The sequence below is a fragment of the Diceros bicornis genome, chromosome 12, assembly GCF_020826845.1.
Source record: "Diceros bicornis minor isolate mBicDic1 chromosome 12, mDicBic1.mat.cur, whole genome shotgun sequence".
NCBI lineage: Eukaryota > Metazoa > Chordata > Mammalia > Perissodactyla > Rhinocerotidae > Diceros > Diceros bicornis.
In genome coordinates, this window is record NC_080751.1 from 34,122,827 (window position 1) to 34,138,876 (window position 16,050).

The window sequence follows — 16,050 nt, forward strand, 5'->3', positions numbered from 1 at the left end:
AATTTCACAATAGTTTAATTTCCCATTTGGAAATAAGTGGCATATGAAAACTGGTCATTATATACATGAATTTTCTTTTCCCTGACTATCAGTGTCACACGTTTCACAATTACTTAAATGTACTATACAATTTACATTTACAAACAAGTTACTGGTAAGAACGTCTTGTGTATTCTGCCACCCAAATTGTTTAACTATCTGTACTATCTACACTATGGATACAACCCCAGTCCAAGGTGAACTAGAGTTGCTAGTGAACTGGTTATACAGATCCTTACTCACTGTTAATTTTCAGAACAGAAGAGTTCCCCACAAAAGGTAAAATCAGGAAATGTGTTTGGTGTGTGTACATCTACCCCAGGCTCAATAAGGAGCATGTACCTATTTATTTACCAATAAATATACGGCCTTAAGAATAGCATTAGCATCAAGATACAATAACAAGAGGAAAGGAATATAAAGAGATTTTACATGCAGATGGTGCCTTGCTATTTATCACTAAGCCACAAACAATTATCCTGGAAATATTGAGATTAATAGGCCCATTTCGTAAAAGAGCTAATTGTGAGAGGCATTGGGATAAATTTGAGCTATTTTCCGTATCAAAAGTTTTCTCTAGGGCAACTGCATTTTCTACAGAGTTATAACCAACCTGCCAATGCCAGAAAAATTTTTCTACAATTTTAGGATGCTTCATTTTATGCGAATGTGATTATTCTGGGATTGTGGGGTTATATGCAGATAAATCTGGAAAGTGGCACTGTCTAAGGGATGCCCAGCACCTGCAACATACCAGAAGTTCAGTTTCCCTCACACATCTGAATTCTCTCTCCTTTGTCTACTTCAGAGCCTAATACAATCCAATATGTTTTGGTAGTGATTTTCAATTAATGAATATTCATTAACAGTGAACATTTGAAAGGCTTTGGATTTTTACTATGCTGATAACTGGGGGATTTGCTACAGCTTCCATAAGTCAACATGCAGTAAACAAAGCCAGGCCAAGAAATTTTATGGCAAGGGCATAGGCTATGAGACTGCAGAGTAAAGTTGAATAACAGAGAAACAGGAGACTGAGTTCAGAAGACACAGATTCAAGTTCCAGGTCCTTCACTAGCTGTGTGATTCTGCATGTCAATCATTGCATCTGTCTCTTCTGTGAAATGGGATTAAAGATCCTGTAATCAAATGGGACCATATATGAAGCACTTTATAAACAATAAAATATGAAAGAAAACGATATACATGTTAGCTTTGGTTGTTTCTTGCAAATTAGGTAATTATGCTCGTCTCACTCAAAAACAGGTGTTAAACATCTTTCTACTAAGCATCTTCGGCTGGACTGTAAATTTCAGTAGGAGGAGTTGCCGTGTTAGAAGCCAGAACATTCTTAGAATCCTGCTGAAAAGAAAGCATTTGCAAGTTGTATTTGACTACTTCTTAATAAGTTGTATTCTTTTTGAAAAACCCACAGAAAATAAAGAGCAAACACTTATTTGAATGCTATAATTTTGCTCCTCACATTAAGTACAATGTAGCAATATTACAGTTGGAACAATTTAGTGGAAGGAGTGATGGAAGAAAATGGAAATCATTAAGCTAAATATCACCCTACGTAACTTAGGCTACCTATTTGAATAACAACCAGATTAATTTTTTCGATTAGCTACAGCTAGACAGAGAAGACATTCATGAACAACTAACAGCATATATAAACACTTAGAAGCATATTTTCTTCTTTAGCTTTATGTAAGCTAGAGATGATAATAAACGTTTCCTCATGGCTATATCTGATCAGCCAAATTCCTTTGCTCAATTACAGTCTATTCTTGAAAAAAATGAACTAAACTGGGAATGAATTAGATACAATACTAAAAAAAAACATTAAAGGAATATTTACTTCATTGAGAAACCAGATCTATAGCCAAGGAAGGAACTCGAATCTAGTGCTTCCCACACTGTGTGATGAGCGGCAAGTATCTTCTTTTTCTTCATTTCAATTTGATACTTCTGTAAAGTGCAATAAATATGTTACCCATAAAATAAAATTTTATAAAGAAGTGCCAAAAACAGTCCCATTTTTCTTGCTATTATTAGATTTAAAGACATGCTATTAATCTGTCAAAATGCGATACAAGTTTCTGCAATGTTTACTCTCTGTTTCTGTACTTATATACTCACTGATAGTAACAAACGGCCTGCGGACAGTTACCAGACTGCAGACTAGACTTTGAGTAGCTAACATTTTTTTTTTGTAAAGGGCTAGATAGTAAATATTTTAGGCCTTGTGTACCACATGGTCTCTGTTATGACTACTAAACTTGGCTGTTCTGACATGGAAGCTGCAATAGACAAGGCATAAATAAATGGTCATAACTTTATGTTGCAACAAAACTTTAGTTATAAAAGCAAGTAGTAGCCTGGATTTGGCTGATGAGCTATAGTTTGCTGATATCTGCTCTAAGCTATGGCATCCATGGTGTCTGTCAATGTAACGCACAAGAGAAAATTCTAAAACATTGACATAATAGATTATCAATGCAAATTCCAAGGATGGGTGGAAAATTCTATCTGGATTAATGGAATGGGGCAGAATGGGGTAAGGGAAAGAAATACATAACTGAGGAGTCAAGGCCCGATTTAGGGCAAAGCAAATTGAAAAGTGGAAGGAGAAAGCAAGTGGTGACACACAGAGAAGAAAGAATATGCATTTAGCACTCTCCCTAAGGTGGTAAGCATTCAAAAATGTTGGCCATTATTAGTTTTAGGGTAAATCTTGCCTATGAGAGATTAAGTTGTAATTTTTTTTATGGGCACTTTTGGTGTGCTATAGTTAAGATGGTACTTTAAAGTATCAAGCTGTAAGGAAACAAAGAAATTTTGTACAGAAGTAGCACCCTGCTGTTAATTATGAGACCTGATTATATTCTAAGACAGTTGCCGCCGTCTTGCAACTTTGATCAACTTTCAACTTTCCTTCAGTCTCTTGATTTGTAATAAGGCGATACATTCAACTAAATATATCTTTCCTTCACAATGTAGATTTTTTGTGTGGTGAAAGGAGCACTGGGTTAAGATGTAGCCTTTAGCTTCCAGTACTTTCTTTGCCACTGACCAGCTGTGCAGTCAAAGACAAGTTGCTTAAACGTCCCAGGCATCATTTCCTAATCTATTAAAATGAAGCTTCGAACTGATGACCTACAAGACCTCATAAAAAGAAATCACCTTGTGTCAGATTTACCTTTGCTGGTAATTCTCTATATGAATATATGAATATACCTGTTGACCCTTTAAACTGTGGCACTCTCTCTGCCAAGTATCACCAAGGTTTATAATGTCCCATTTTGCTTTCAGTTAAGGAGATCATATTTAGAAAGATCTACATTATCAGAAGAAAAAAACAAATTCTGCTTTATATAATCCGAGCTTCCAGCCTGAGTGATAGTGCCTAAACTACTTAAGGCATGCAGATAGAATAACAGAGCAATTATTAATTGTGTCTAGTGAAAAAGAAGAATAATCTAGGAGATCAGTATGTAAGGTAACGTTCCATAGCAACAGAGCAGGGAGTGGATTTTTCTGGTCAGAAGAAGTTGTAGGATTAGTGATCTTGGCAGGAAAAACAGAACATTCTTGATCCTCTTCTAACACTATCTATTGCCAAGGAAGATTTTGTTTTAACCCTTTTTATCTTCATCAATATAAACCTGATAGAAAGATAGATAGATAGATAGATAGATAGATAGATAGATAGATAGATAGATAAATGAGAGATAAAATCTTTGTTATGGGAAGTTGGAGAATAAATAATAAGATTTATTCAACCTAGGCCCCTAAGTTAGTTGAATTATTTAGAAGATAGGCAAGATCTTGTCACTACCTTCAAAAAGCACTAATCAATAAGGTATCTCTTTGGTAACCCAACAAATATTTGTTAACCAGAACCAAAAATCCATTCTGACTTCCCCCACTTACTTATACTTTTGAACTTATTGACTGAATATGCTGCTGCTTTAAAAATTGAACAAAACATATAAATATAGCAGTGATAACTAGAAAGTAACTACAGAAAAATATAAAGCTATCATAAAAATAACTCACGATTACATCACCATGAGGTGACCATTCTTAATATGAAAGAGAGATTCAAAGATACTTTTAAAAGTAATTTTCCTATAAAAATATGGGAATGACAACAATATTGCAAATATTTTTTGATATCTTTAACATTCTGTCTTCAGAATTTTCTCATATTCTTAGCTATGTTTTGAGACTATTTGCACATGATCTCATTAGACAGCTTGACAAAATGAATGTAGCTAGTTCATTGGTAATATATATTATATTGCTTTTGATTTTTACTATTCTAAATAATAGCTAGATAAACATGATTTTGTGTATATATTTGTACACGTCTCAATTTCTTCAGGATAATTCCTGAAAATGAAATTACTATTTCAAAGTCTATGAATACTATTAAGGATTTTTATATGTGTATTGCCTAACTTACCTTGAGAATAATTGCACTTATAATATTTTCTTGAAATAAAGTATTGTTCACTTCTGCCAGTAACTTATCTGTGTGCATGTATCTTAACATTTCTTACAATATAGGATATTATAATATTTTAAATCTTTTCCTATTTTGTAGACTATTTCACAGTCTTTATTATTTAGTCTTTCCGCTATTCTCATATTTCTTGGGTTATTGTTGCTCTAGAACATAGGATCCATTTATCTTTTTGATATCTATAATGACTATAAAATATCTTCTTTCACAGTAGAATTAAACTTAACCATGTTATGAGACAATTTATTAATCTGTTTACTCTTTTCTCAGTGTTTCACACGGCTCTAAAGATTACTGTAAGTTATCAATAAATATTTAATTAATAAATGAATAAATTAATTGATATTTACCATTTAAGGTGCATATGAATGAGTATATTTGGGTCTTATTTCTTGAATAGGAAATGTTAATTATTTTTATCAGTTTTTTCTTAATCTTGAGATTCAGCAACAACTGATTTATTTGATGTACAGATTTTATAATAAATACTCAGACTTCTTACTGTTTCTACAAATTAGGCAAATGTCAACTAGATTAGTAAGATTGTGTTTTCTGTAATGTATTTTGTATGCTTTTAAAAACTAATACAGGAGTCACAAAGAAGTAGCTGAATCAGATTGACCCTCCCACCCCCCAAAATTATAAACGCTGCACAAAATAAATCAAACGAAAAGCACCAGTCATCAGTGCAAAGGAAGCACACAAGGGGAAACTCGTATTCACGCTGAATTTCTCCTTAAGCACACTTTCTAAATTGTTGCTCATAGAAAGTGATGGTTTTATTGGTCAGAGGAAATTCAGAGAGCTGACTTGCCAAAAAAGCTGGAATTGGAGATAGAGGAGAGAGTAGTGGAGAAAATCCTTGAAAATATGTATAAAAACTGTCTCACATCCTTGGATGACTCCCTTTTTTCTAGCAGTCTCACAAGTTATGGGCACTTCAGTCTCCCCAAACTGTAATCTCTTTCTTCCCCACTCAGTGAGACTTCTGAGGTTTGTTTGGCTTCTCATTATCTTAGTGGTTGCCTGGAAACTCCCTCCAGAAAGTAAGCTTTTGGTTGCAATTATAGGGTTTATCTCAGTTGTTTTCCTTCTCCAGGGGATCATAGCCCTGCACCGCTTGCTATCCAATAACTGAAAACCATTGTTTCATATGGTTTTCTGGTTTCCACTTGTTTAAGATGGGAGGGTGAGTCTGATGCCTCTTAATCCTCATGGTCTGCAGTGGGAGTCTATATACATTTACTTTCATAATCCCATTGAGGGGTTATGAAATACCAAGTGCCACTAAACTTGTTTCCAAGTGATACAGTTGTGCTTTTGTTTTGGTTTGGTTTGTTTTCTGGTTTTTCTTGGTTTGGTTCTTTGTTTTTGCCTACCTATGATCCAATAAATATACCTATGTAGAGCAGTGCCATCAGTATTTACTGAACCGAGTAGGATTTTTGCTAATTTACCTTCCTTCATCTTTCTCTTTGTTCTTTGGCAGAAGTAAAGCTAGAGAATCATCACTGTCTGCTAAAATGACTATGGGCTTGGTTGACACCACCCTGCTGGATCTGAAGCCTTGCCATGCCACTTACTAACTCTGGGATCTCAGGGAATTTGCATAACTCTTCTGAGACTCAGTTTTTTCAGCTATAAAATGGGGATGAAATACAAATACTTATTTTGAAATATTCGTTGTTTGAACAATGAATGAATTACACAAAATGTAGTGTCTGGCATATAGATCATATGAAAAATAGGAGACAGAAATCTATATGCTATAGAAAAGGATGGGGAAAACAACTCATATAGGAACAGTGTGAAATAGAGAAAACAACACAGAATATATGTGTAGGAGGGCACTAATCTTAAGTCCCTTCTTGGAAAATTTTTTTGACCTTCATAAACCTCACTTATCTCATTTTTATAATGAAATGGTTTAAATTGATAATTCTGAATTTTGTGTATAAAAGTTAAATTATATGATCTAGGCCTACTTAATACCACATTTTAACAAACTGAGCTAACTGGTCACATATAAAGCTCAATTTTTGCTTCTTTTTCTTATTTATTTATTTATTTATTTTTTAATATTAAGCACCAGCCAGGAGATTTTTGTGATTACTTGTTATCATAAAAAGAGGTTATTGTATTATTGTATCTTGTATTTTAGAGCAAATAACTTCTCTTCTTTTTAGGTCTTACTATCTAAAAGATTCTATTAGTCAGCCTCATTTTATCTCATAAATCATCTGTAAGACATTTCTTTATGCTTACTTATCTCTGTAACTTTCCCTGAGTAGGGTGTCTCTGCTGAGACATTATTTAATAAATTGCCCCCAATATTTCCAGGATGGAAACACAAAGGTCCTGGAGATTGTCTCTCGAACAGTTCAAAACAGAAATTAGTGAGGCTGTGGAAACTTATCTGAAGTTAAATTCTTGTTTTTCACAGCACTTAACCAGAGGAAATTGTAAAGCCACATGGGAGTTCTGGAAAAAGCTACTAAAACCAAAGATCACTTACATTTTTGTTAATTGAAAATGTGGACACTATTCATGCAATGCCTATCATTTTCTGATGATGTCTGTGTGCTACTGAGATCTTGAAAGCTGATAATGAAAATGTCCACATATACAAAAAACAAAGTTAAAAAAAAACCAACTTCATATTTCAATACTATGCATCGTTCTGCAATGATATTATCACTCAATAGACTGTGCCCTTTCTTCCCCCAATGCTTCCGCCTAACACATAATTGTCTTGTGCTCAATTTCTTCACCAGCCTGGCCAAGCAGGAGTCAGGATACTGACCTTATGAGCCGGAGCAGGCAAAGGGAGGAGTAGGGCTAGTCTTGCCTGTAGAGGCTGGAGCAATCTGCGAGTCAATGACCAATGTGAAACTGAAGACACAGCACCTGGGCCAGTATGCATCATTACAGGGCTGGTCCCAGGTAACACGTTAACAACTAGGGATAACTAAAGAGAGTTGGGGTAAAAGGAAAGAAAAAAAATCCTGAGTCCCAGGACAGGACCACAGATACTTTTTACCAAGCATTTTTAATTTTTTAACATAAGCTTTGTCTTTTAATAAAATAAATTAATGCCTTTCATTTCATGTGATGTAATTACAGAATAAAATTTTATACCACTATTATGATGTGGAAAACATAATTCTCTGCAATTCCATTTCACCCTTTTTAGTATCTACATAGGACAAAGTGAAATGGAGAAGTGAGAGGACCTATTATTTTCACCTGTCGTCTGCATTACCCAGAATATATAAATTAATGGAATTAAATAATATATGAATGCTTACAAATCAATAATACAAAGAGAGAAATCTTTGAAAGAGAGTGCAGTTTTTGAAAAAGAGAAATAATCCAATTTAGAAATATACAGAAGTTCTAAATCGATATTTCTTAAAAATGAGATTTACAAATGGCCAATAAGCATATGAAAACTCAATATTATCAGTCTTTAGGGAAATGCAAATCGAAACCACTTTAAGATACCACTTCACACCAACTAGGATGACTATAATAATAATAATTTTAAAAAGACAGGCAATTACAGCTGTTGGTGAAAAGGTGGAAAAATTATCTCTTATACACTGAATGTAAAATGGTGTAGCTGCTTAAGAAAACAGTTTGGCTGTTCCTCAAAAAGTAAAACCAAGAGTTATATGACTCAGCATCCACTCTTAGGTTTATGACTTAGACAGCCTTCAAGTTCCCCTCCGCTTGACTAAATTTTACACAGATTTCTCCCTGACTGTAGGCCACTGACCTCCCTTTTCTTAGAGCATTTACTTTAGAATTGCAAAATTTTTCTCTGTTCCTTTGAGATGTAAATCTTCAGCCAGTCTCTTGCCAGTTTTCAAATCCAGGAAAGTCTTTCTCAAGGATCTGGGAGCCATCCCTTTGAAATGTAACCATCCAAGGAGATAGTGCCCCTTCTCAGTCCCTGTGGGAGAGTAGGAGCCTTCCTTTCATAAGAGACAATTAGCAACCACAGATGGCCTCATCACATTGACCAACCTCCACCACAATGCCCTCCAGTACTTTTCCATTAGCTACTCCCACATTTAAAAATCCTCTTGTCTTTTGTTTCGGCAGAACTGAGTTGAAGCTCTCTCCCTTTTGCAAAAGTTTTGAATAGTCTTCCTTGCCTGCTTAACTCCATCAGGTGCAATTTTTCTTTAACGTATGTACCCAAAAGAAACAGAAAGATACATCTACACAAAAAATTATACATGAATGTTCATAGCAGTTTTATTTTTTAATAGCCAAAAGTTTGCTGAAACAGTCAAAATATCCATCAACTGATGAATCGATAAATATAATGTGATACACCCATACGATGGAATTTTATTTGACAATTAAAAAAAACTAATACGTGCAACAACATGACTGATCCTGAAAATACAGTAAGTAAAAGAATCTAGTTACAAAAGATCACATATTGTATGATTCCTTTTACATGAGATGTCCAAAATAGGCAAAATGTCCAGAATAGAGAAAAAAAGTAGATTGTTGGTTACTTAAAGTTAGGGAGCTGAGAGGTAATGGGGAAGTGACAGCTAATGGGCATGTTTTCTTTTAAGGAGGAGAAAATATTTCAAAATTAGAGTATGGCAATGGTTGCACAACACCATTGTGCTTTTAGTAAACATACTAAAAAAACATTGAATTGTGCGCTTGAAATGGGTGAATTATATGCTCTGTGAATTATATCTTAAAGCTGTTTCTTTTTTAAAAAATTCTTTCCAATGTTGACATTCTCTGTGCCTTACACTGTTTTATTTTTCTTTATTATCTAATATATCACACATGTATTTCCTCATTTGTTTGTTGTCTGCCTCCCCACCAGATTGAAAAGTCTATATAAGCAGAGTTTTTGTTTGCTTGTTTTAGTTAGCATTTCCTAGTCTTAAGAATTGCTGGCACACAATAGAGTAGATATATTATCCTGGGAAAAGCAGAGGCAGAACAAGGTTTTATGAGTGCTGGTTTATTTGGGGAAATATTCCTGTGGCGCAGGAGTAGAGAACTGAGAGAAGGAAACAGTGAAAGAGGAAAGCCAATAGAAGGATGAGTTCTAGGGTTGTTCTCTGCTGTGAGAAATGGCACTCAGTACAATTGGAACCTCTGGGGAGATTTACATATGAGGTCCATAAATATTGCCCACAAAAAGAACAAAAACGCTCTTACCTCCCATTGTGTAAGAGTTGTCTGATTAAGATGTTCACTGCCTTGAGATTTTAGCAAAGCGTACATAAGTGCAAAGTGGGTTCGTGCACGTTTCCCTGTCATAGAGTTATAAAAACCCAGGACAAGAAAGCAAGAAAGAGAGATTTGAGTAAGACAAAGTACAAATTAGTTTACATCTGCATGAATCTGCTTGCCTCAGGAATGGCTGGAGTAAAGGTTAGGTAGAGAGGACGTGGGGTAGGGCAAAGTGAGTGTCCAACATACCAATCAAACTTGATGGATACCCTGGTTCTCCTGACCCCATTGAAAAGAACATGGTCAATAAGATTAGAAGAACCTAAAATACCCACTGGGGTACTGGATCACTCCCTCTAGTATTTCCCCTCATTTCTCCTTTCCAAAGAACTGATGTTCCCTGCTCTTACTTCCCCTGGCTCTACAACTTCCAGGTGTTTCCACACCTCAGCTTCTGATTCCTTCCTAAAGCCTCCTTTGACCGACAATTTGTACAAACTAATTTCCGTCAAATTTCTGAACACCCTCTAAAAAGACACCCACAAAAGTCATAGGGTAAAGACAATCCAACGTACAATTATAGACCCTGAGAGGTTTCGCTCATTTTGATAATGTTAGATAATAAGTCAAACAAAATTAGACAATTTTTGGTGAACAGGAGCATATTTTCTATATGTATCGAAACACTTAGACTGTAGTCAAAAATCTGTTGAACGCATATCGAATGTTGAGAATGTAAGTGAAATCTTCCATCCTACCTTAATAATCCATGGCTAACATAAAATGATAAGCTACTTTCTATTTCTTAGTTCAGAAGTCTGCACATTTGTAGGAACCTAAGTGGGAATGGTACCCCACTAGACTCTTTGTCTCTTGACAAGGGTGTTCTGGGATCATTGGCTTACGTCATCCACATGGAGTAAGGATTTGGTCTGTTCAGAAGAGTTATGAGTGCCTCTGCCCTTGGGAAACCTAGAAGCTACATCAGTAACATCTCCATCAATAAACTTCCATTCTAATTACCATGTCATCTGGACCTAATATCTGAATTCCCAATCATTTTTACTCTACCACACAGCCTAAACATTTGCCAGTGTTTGCACTACAGACACTATAGAGTCTTTCCAGAAGATTTTTCAAATAGCAAGACTGATTACAGTCTTCTACAGTTCCCTCTTTTGCAGGGCTGGGAGTGGTTAACCCTGGCTCCTGAACACTACCCTTTGATTACACAGACTGATGTGATGGTCTCCTTAAGCTGATAAAAACATCCACTAGTTAACACTTTAATCCGCTTTCTCTATTCCCACACATATGTCCACACACACAATATTATTATGATAACAAACAGGTGTGTGCTTCCTCTTCTTCCAAGTGATGAATACCAGGGCCACACATCTCAGTTTCTCTGTGTTTTGTTGAAAATTAATTACTTCCTTATAGATATAAGACACCAGCAAATGTATTCTGCTAAGTTTTGAAAGTTTTCTAGATTATAGGTGTACATTTTTCCCTAAAAAAGACATATATCCCTCCATTATTATCTATGATACGACAAGAGTCCATGCAGAACATTTGCCACACCACCATTACTTTGATGCATTTTCTAAGGCAGTTGCCAAATAGTTGAAATATATTTAAAAATATAGTAGTTATATCATAAATCATGTTTGACTTTATTTACCTACTACCTTGGAATTTATATAAGAAAATACATTTTAATCCCAACAACTTTTTTTCCAGAGACTAATACAAATTTTCATATACTTCATATCAAATCCTCGTAATCAATAAATCAAATTATGAGTACACTATAAGTTCCACTCTTATCCAAAATCCATTTTGTAATGTCTGATATGAGAAACAGAAATATTGGCTGTGATGTTTCAAATTCAGATATTCTCATCCACTAAGGCAAGAGCTAATAAAGGATATAGACAAGGAGTGTGTTTGACCCTTAAGGAAGGAAGGCACTGTGATGTGTCCCAGGCTTAGGAAACTAATCGGTTTCTTTCTGACAGTTCCAGGTAAATTGCAAGCAACTATCATCTCCCAGCTTGGCCAATAACATATTAGTAAGACATGTGTTCCCACGCACTTTCTCTTGTTACAGAAATAAAATCATTTCACTTATTATCAGTCTTCACTTTTTTCTTTTTATCTGTTTGCTAGCTGTGGAGTTACATCATTATCCTTTCATTCATACTATGGTTTTTATATAATTTGGTACCAGGCATAATGATACCTTACCCCTCTATTGTTCTGGAATGAGGGGTATGCTTCAATCTCTTAGAATTGTAAGATTACATATGTCAAACATCAGGACTGATTAATTACGATGACATGGAGCCAAGCATCCACATTACAAATTCTCTATCCAGCGTCTGGGATCACTAAGGAAGTCATTACCTTCCTACTACAGATATAGTTACAAACAGTCCTGCAAGGAAGGCTGGCGCCTCAAGTAACCACTGCTTTTGAATCACAGTGAGTGCTCCAAGGTGATTGGCTAAAAACGTTCCAATTAGAGTCAACATGTTTCTGACTCATCCTCATTTATGCTATGCATGTGGCAGGCATTTTTGTATCTCCCTACATGCTTTCGTGCTCACAGGTTTTATGCAGGGCTAGTTCCAAAGAAACAACCATTGGTGTCCGTGTTCCTGAAGCACCAAGTGTTGTCTATTCAGAGCTCATAGCTTGCAGAGTCCCAGAAATAGTCACTGCAGATCTCCTTCCTGCCCTGGCAGCCAATTTCCAAAACAATAAAGTAGACACAATGCTATTTTTTAGAGACTTTTAAAGAAAAACAATCTCAAAAACTCAGCCATTATAGCTAGTGTTTTTGAGAGAAAAGAAAGAAACTGCAATGAGTTCTGAAACCTCTCTCCCAATTCTCCCCAGGCAAACTCTAAGGCTTGCATCAGTAATGATTGTTGTGAAACACTCACTGGCTGAAATTGTCATGGGATGCTTGTGTGAATGATACACGATAAGCAGGACCAGAATTAGCAGTATCTTTCTAGGCTTAGCATGCACAAGGCAGATGGCCCTTCTGGTCTCCTCAGTGTTTCTTCAATGTCAAACAGGCTAAGTGTTCTATATAACTTGCTGATTATTAACCTTTGAAGGAAACAATACTAAACCTTCCCTTTCACTGGTACTCATTAAGTGTCCGCACAGGTGCATCCAGCGATAAAGTGGACATATGTCCCTTACGTCTTCCTCATCATTCACTAAGGTGTGTCTTGGGTCATTGAATTTATGTGACCACTGCACACTAGATTCCACAGGAAAGAATGGCTCTAAGTCTCCTCTTTCTACGGCTTTTATCCATTTCACATGAAAGCAGGTGTGCTCATCATTAACATCTTAACCAAAAAATCAGCGCATTATCTACCAGTTTACCCAGACTCAATTTTAAGGTCCCAAATAAGAATTGTGAACTATATATCAAGTTCTAAGAACTTCCCTAACCTACTCTTGCGAGTAATAGAAGGATTCTCCAGTCTGGGAGCTTCCCTAGTAGCAGTACTAGACAAAGCCTTCCTTCAGATCCTAGGAGAGAGGAGGAGCTTGTGATTCCTGTCCATATTTCAAAGTGACTAGAGAACATGCATGGGGCTGGGATGAACCTTCCAAGTCACCACCTATTGAAAGTTTAGCTAAACTACTACATAACATTGTTGCCTAGAAATCCATTTTGTGTGGTCAAGTGGCCTATGGGGGCCTTGAACTGACACTGACTCCACCTGTGAGTACATTTCCTAGATAACAGCCCACAGAGTCCAAGGAACTGTGAGTTCTTGGACTCCCCCAATCACTCTTGTGATAAGAACATTCTCCCCCTCTCCCAGGGCCTTCCCCTTGTGCACCTCTCAGATAAGACCCCCTCAACGCTTACGGAAACCTGGCTCTTTTTGATTTGAATTGACACATCTGGCCTTGGCCCCAGGAACCTCAAAGCACTCCATCCATGGGAACCCTAACAAAGGCGTGTGCTCCAGATCCTATCACGGCTCTCTCTGCCCTGCATCCTGCCTTGACCTCCCTGTGTGAGCCCTGGAGGCTTGCCGTGTACTCGTGAGTAATAAACTTCTCCATAGCAATTCCCTTGTGGTTTTTTGGTTTTTTGTTGGAAAGTGGCTCACCATCTGACACCCCAGGGATCTACTTAACAAATGTTACTTTAACGAAGTTACACCACCAGCTGCAAGGACTTGTACTAAATATGTAGGGTGCTTGGGGTCTGGATAAACATTGTGTTTAACTTGAGGAACTGAAGGGGGTATAATCAAGGAGATGAATTCAAATATTGGTCAAGGAAGGGAACCTGATATGAGAAATAAGGAACCACATACAAGGGATGGGTCTCACAGGTCAAATGAAATTTTAAAAAGCGTATACAGGTATAAACAAGCAAAAGGGATATGAAGTCTGGAGGCACAAAAGGAGTTAATACAGAAAGGGTCAGGATGTAGGCCTCTGGACCTTGAACATGGTAGAGGACTGGTAGCTGCTTGTGATGCTGACTGTCTGGAACGGGGGACCGACCTGCTGATTTAAAGGAGCTATGCACCTTCTATACATTCACTGTTCAGTTCCTGAGTTTTATTACTTTCTTATCTACCTGGTGATTATCCATTGTCACTGATTGAAGAACTTCTCTCTTTATTTCCTAGGAAGGGCAATTGTTATAACACAGTGTTCTCAATGGGGAAATTTGGTAATGTCCTGAAACATTTTTGGTTGTCGCAACTGGACTGGAGTGTGCTGCTGGAATTCAGTGGGTAGAGGCCAGGGATGCTGCCAAACAGCCTACGATGCGCAGGACAGCCCCTCCACAAAGCATTACCCACCCCCACATGTCAATAGAGCCAGGGTGGAGAAACACCATTCTAACGACAATAAATATGCAGATTTGTCCCTCTATGATCTTTGTATTTGAGAACTGATATAATAAATGGGATAATAATAGTTCTCATATTTGATTAAGCATCAAAATTAAATATGGAGGTTTTGAGGATCCTAGGACCCTTTCTCAGACCTGCTAAACCAGAATTTTAGTGAATATACTTTTATATTTTAAAGGACTAACTAGTTGCTTCTGTTAGGTACCCATGCTTGAGAAGAGCTAAGGTATTGTCTTCTATTCTCGGCTTACTAGACAAAACGGATTTTGTGTTCTTATTCTGTTTATTCTCATGGAGACTTCTTATTGATCTGCTTGTTAAATTATGCCTCCAAGCATGCACGGCAAAATAAAATAGAAAAATGTATTCCCCATCAAAATTTGATATCTCTACACATGAATTGAGGGATCAAGATAATGATTCCAATCATTAAAGTAATAGATATCATAGGAATTGTTGGCACAGTTATATGTTGCTACCTAGGGTTCAAACAGTTTCTATTTCCAAGGGGCTTACACTCATTGTCACAGTGATGACAACTAAGAAAACATTTCTCAACTTCTATTAATATTAAGCCTCATTCTTTTATTTTTTTATTTATTTTTTTTTTTGTGAGGAGATCAGCCCTGTGCTAACATCCGCCAATCCTCCTCTTTTTTTGCCGAGGAAGACGGCCCTGGGCTAACATCCGTGCCCATCCTCCTCCACTTTATATGGGACGCCGCCACAGCATGGCTTGCCAAAGCAGTGCGTCGGTGCGCGCCCGGGATCCGAACCAGCGAACCCCGGGCCGCCGCAGCGGAGCGCGCGCACCCAACAGCTTGCGCCATCGGGCCGGCCCCTAAGCCTCATTCTTATTGCCTCTGCTATGTATTTTATTAAAATAATATTCTAACTCAAGTACCTGAGTAAAAGTAACAAATATTTCCCTGTGAAAATTTTTTTAATGAAATAAATTGCACTGTTTTTCTGATCGAAAATTATATGCACACTTTTTTTGAAAACTATGTTAGATAATACATGAGAATATAAAGACAAAAGTGAATAGTCACTAATTCGCTTTACTCTAAGAATTGCAACCATTTTTAAAATATCTTTCAATATTTCTTATATGTATACAAAAATATAGTAACAGCATTTCCTTAATTTAAAAAAGAATTGTAACACTTTTCTGTGTGGTCATTATAGAGTAGCAGGTATTAAACTAATTCTACTGCCAAAAATTATTATGAAAGTTGAATAATTCAATAACTGTTAATGTAACTAAATCTGTATTCCAAAGATTTCCAAAAAAGAGAGGAAGGCAGGCAGGCAGGCAGGAAGGAAGGAAGGAAGGAAGGAAGAAAAAAT